This window comes from Petaurus breviceps, unplaced genomic scaffold (genome assembly GCF_028583685.1).
Source record: "Petaurus breviceps papuanus isolate PSGF00001 unplaced genomic scaffold, PetGlider_PUasm1.0 470, whole genome shotgun sequence".
NCBI lineage: Eukaryota > Metazoa > Chordata > Mammalia > Diprotodontia > Petauridae > Petaurus > Petaurus breviceps.
In genome coordinates, this window is record NW_027186350.1 from 5,165,153 (window position 1) to 5,170,052 (window position 4,900).

The 4,900-nt window shown below is 41.4% G+C and overlaps 2 pseudogenes; one reads left to right on the forward strand and one right to left on the reverse strand.

Moving 5' to 3' along the window:
- The first annotated feature begins 1,094 nt into the window (after window positions 1-1,094).
- On the forward strand, window positions 1,095-1,664 carry LOC138171884 (protein S100-A10 pseudogene; annotated as a pseudogene).
- Window positions 1,665-1,801: 137 nt separating this feature from the next.
- On the reverse strand, window positions 1,802-2,196 carry LOC138171885 (large ribosomal subunit protein eL32-like; annotated as a pseudogene).
- Window positions 2,197-4,900: the final 2,704 nt, after the last annotated feature.

Genomic DNA, 4,900 nt, shown 5'->3' on the forward strand with positions numbered 1-4,900 from the left:
TTGAGACCATGGATACAGATGGCTTTTTCTAGGAATTTTGTTGTGAAATGGAGGAAAGATAAAGGAGCATAGCTTGAGAGAATAGCAGGGCCAGTGAAGGGTCTAATTTAAGAATGAGGAAATAATTTTAGGTGGTGTAGAAGGAATGAGTAGATACTATAAGATTGAAGATAAGAGGAAGAAGGAATGGTGGAAGAGACAAGTTTCTGGAGGGGACAAAAGTATATGACATTGAAAGCATAAGTAGAGGGATTTACCTTGTTCAGGAGAAGGAATTGTTGTTATTCAGTCATGTCCAACTCTGTGTAATCTCATTTAGGTTTTTCCTTTGGCAAAGATACTGGAATGGTTTGTCATTTCCTTCTCCAGCTCTTTTTACAGAGGAGAAAATGAGGCCAACAAGGTTAAGTGACTTGCCCAGGGTCACAGCTAGTAAGTACCTGAGGCCAGATTTGAACTGAGATGAGTCTTTCCTGACTGCAGGCCTTCCAGTCTATCCTCTGTGCCACCTAGCTGTCCTAGAAGAAATACTACTTTTTTGATTAATCAACAAATCAATCAGACATTTTTAAAGTGCTTACTACCTGATAGGCATTGTGTTAAATATTAGGGACAAAAAAAAGGCAAAAGATAGTTCTTGTCCTCAAGGAGCTTAAAATTTTACTGGGGAGACAATAGAAATACATACACAGCAAGCTGATTGGTTGGTTGTTGTCCTTCATTCTCAGAGGGGACTAACATGAAATCACTATCCTGGAATCAAGTTACAGTATGTCTGATTGTGGTTGATCAGACCAATATGAGCTTGGAACGTTCATATTGTCCTTTGCCAGCATCTTATATGTTGCAAATCAGTTCCAAAGTTCTTCAGAAAGACCTTGAGTGGCAGTCTTCTTGTGTCATTCCTGCTCAGCTGCTGCTTCTTTTTTTTGGGGGGGGGAGGGAGGAGGGAAGGCAAGGCAATTGGGGTTGTGACTTACCCAAGGTCACACAGCTAGTAAGTGTGTCTAGAGTCTGAGGCAGGATTGGAACTTAGGTCCACCTTACTCCAGGGGTGGTGCTCTATTTACCACTCCACCTAGCTGCCCCTCAACTGCTGCTTCTTGCTCAGGCAAGGTTTCCGAAGACACTGCCAAGATGCCATCTCAAATGGAACATGCCATGGAAGCTATGATGTTTACGTTTCATAAATTTGCTGGGGACAAAGGCTACTTAACGAAAGAAGATCTAAGAGTTCTCATGGAAGAAGAGTTCCCTGGATTCTTGGAAAACCAGGAAGATCCTTTAACTGTAGACAAGATTATGAAAGACCTGGACCAGTGCCAAGATGACAAAATGGGTTTCCAGAGTTTCTTTTCATTCATTGCTGGACTGACCATCACATGCAATGACTATTTTGTTGTACACATGAAGCAGAACGGGAAAAAATGAACCCAAGTCAAGTAACTCCTCCCCATTCTCATCTATTGCAGTATCCCTAGTGGTCACTTTTGAGATCTCCACATATAGCTAGCTACCTCTAGGATGAGGCAGTTACATGAGTAGACCCAGGTTCTCAGAATGTACATATAAACTCCAAGCTTATAATTTGACAGTTAGGGAAAGAAAATACAAATATATGTCAGATAAGCTTTTGATTTTTAAAAATATTATATGCACCCTGTACCCCACAATAAAAAGAAAAAGCTACCTTTTTAATGTAAAAAAAAAAGAAAGACCTTAAGTGCCCTTGTATCATTTCTTCTTTTTTAAATAGTAGTTTGAGGGTTTATTTAACACAAATAAAAATGTGCAAAGCTTTTTACTCATTTCCTTCACTCCTCAGTCTAGCATTTGGATTGATAGCTAGCTGAGCTGCTCTTTCAGCAATAACTTTCTGATTCTTAGAGGAAATGCTTGAGCCATCTCAGCACAGTATATGTTGCCCATCAGGAGCACTTCTGGATCTTTGACATGGTGCGCCAAAAACTTCCCAAATCCCATCGGAAGCATGTGCTTTGTTTTCTTATCGCTTCCATAGCCAATATTGGGCACCAAGATCTGACCCTTGAATCGTCTTCCCACCCTGTTGTCAGTACCTCTTGGTTTATGCCAGTTTCTCTTGATCTTGGCATATCTGTCAGCCTGGTGCCGGGTGAACTTCTTCGTCCTCTTCTTGAAGATTTTAGACTTCAAGAGGGGACTGAGGGCAGGCATGGAGCCAGCAAAGAGACAGCGGCCCCTCCACGTCTTTGTATCTTTATATGTATTTTTTCTGACCACCATGCAAGCACTTGCCTTGTGTGAGTTCTTTGTAAAATTGTCTTTTAGGTAAGCCTATGTTTGGCATTCAAACACTGCAAGTTACATATGAAATAAATAGGAAATGATTAAAGTGCTGGAATTTGGAGGGGTTGAAGATGGTTTCTTGTAGAAAGTGGGATTTTAGCAGGGAATTAAAGGAAGCCAGGGAGGTCAATATTCAGAACAGAGGAGGAGGGAGAGTATTCCAGGCATGGAGGACAGGCAGAGAAAATTCTTGAAGCTGAGATGGAGTGTCTTGTTTGTGGAACAGCCAGGAGGCCAGTGTGTAAGAAGACTGGAAAGGTAGGAGGGGGCTAGGTTAAAAAGGGCTTTGAAACCCAAACAGAGCATCCTGTATTTGCTTGTGGAGGGAATAGGAAGCCACTGGAGTTTATTCAGTAGAGGGGTGACATGACCAGAACTGTTTTAGGAAAATCACTTTAATGGCTGAATATAAAATGGATTGGAGTAAAATGTAGTAAATGGTAAAAAGGTAAAATGGAGTAAAATAGTAAAATGGAGTAAAATGGAATAGAGGCAGTCTCACTCACCAGCAGGCAATTACAATAATCAAGGAGCAGTCTGTACTAGAGAGGATGAAGTATCAGAGGAGAGAAGCGGGGCATATTCAAGAGTTGTTGCAAAGGTGGAACTGACAGGCCTTGGTGTGTGTGAGAGATAGTGAAAAATGCACAATGACTCTTAGGTTGCAAGCTTGAGGGACTAAGAGGATGGTGTTGTCCTCTACAGTGATAGGGAAGGTAGGAGGGGGCAAGGGTTTAGGAGGAAAGGTAATGAGATCTGTTTGGGACATAGTGAGTTTAAGATGTCCACTGGACATCCAGTTCAAGATGTCTGAAAGACATTTGGAGATATGAGATTGGAGGTCAGCAGAGAGATTGGGGCAGGAAAGTTTATGAGTTAAGAATCATTAGCACAGAGGTTGTGACAATTAGGTAACCTAGTGGATCGAATGCTTGGGCCTGGAGTCAGAAAGACTTATCTTCTTGAGTTCAAGTCTGTCCTCAGACACTTGATGGCTGTGTGACCCTGTGAAACTACCTTACCCCTGTTTGCCTCAGTCTCCTCATTTGTAAAATGACCTAGAGAAGCAAATGGCAAGCCACTCCAGTATTGTTGCCAAGAACAGCCCAAATGAAGACACAAAGAGGTGGGTGTGACTGAACAACAATAACACAAAGCATAGAGATGGTAATTAAATTCATGAGAACCCATCAGGTCACCAAGTGAAGTAATATAGAAGGAGAAGAAAAGAGGGCTCAGGACAGAACCCTGAGGGACATTATCCTGAAGGACATTGTTGATCTGGAGGAGAATCCAGCAAGAGACAAGAGGAGAGGTTAGATAGGAGCAAAACCAGAAGAGAGTGATAGCTTGAAAATCTAGAGAAGAGAGTATCAAGGAAGAAAGAGTAAGCAACAGGGTCAGAGGCTGCAGAGAAGTCAAGGAGATTGAAGACTGAGAAAAGACCATTGCATTTGGCAACTAAGAGATCATTAGTAACTTTGGAGAGAATGATTTTGGTATAAAGACAAGGTTGTTTGTGAAGAGTTAAGAAGAAAGTGAGAAGACAGGAAACAGAAGAATCTATTATAGATGACCTTTTCAAGGTCATCCACCCTACAAAGGGCAGAAGAGAAACAGGATGATAGCAGGAATAGAAGGATGGAGTGAAAGTTTTTTTCAGAAACATAGGCATGCTCATAGGCAGTAGGAAGTGAGCCAGCAGAGAGGGTAAGATTGAACATAAGTGACAGGGTGGGGATGACGGGGCTGAACTATTGAGGGAGACAGGATGAAAGAAGTCTGATTTTTTTCTATGTCATTTATGGAGTATTTACAGTGCCTTATTGTAAAATTTGGGATAAGTATTTGGTCATAGGTTATATGTAAGCTAATTTAACTAAAAATATATCTTTTTTTTTGTCATCTGCTGGCCATTGAGCGTCATTTGCAACTTCCACAAAACTCCCCCCAAATTCCCATTTAATTTTTTTTTTTGGAGGGAGGATAGCAAGGCAATTGAGGTTAAGTGATTTGCCCAAGGTCACACAGCTAGTTAAGTGTCAAGTGTCTGAGGCTGATTTGAAGCCAGGTCCTCTTGACTTCAGGGCCAATGCTCTATTCCTTGTGCCACTTAGCTGCCCCTCCCATTTAATTTCTTATGCCAACCCATGTCACATCAAAACCACAATGGTGAAAGACACGATGTGGAAGGGATAACTGTAGTTCATAGGGTCCATCTGTCCCCTGAGGTTCCGTGATGGCTAAGCATGGAATCAGTGTAGACTGCCTTCTCATGACTCCCAGGCATGGGTGTGCTGGTTGGTACATGCTTAACAACCAGCTTTTCTGGAGGAAAAACCATGACACATTTTATTCTTCATTATTAACATTTTCTCCATCACTTTCTTAAGTCTAGACAATCAATAAAACAATAAATAAAGCCTTAATTTGTAACATTTGTCAATTTCCAAGGTATAAATACTCACACTGAAAACTGATCAATTTGCAGGAGAGCTAGTTAGAGCTGGCCCTACTTAGTACATCACCGCTCCCAGGGGTTCAAAAATTCTTCTAGTTCTTAGAAATCAAG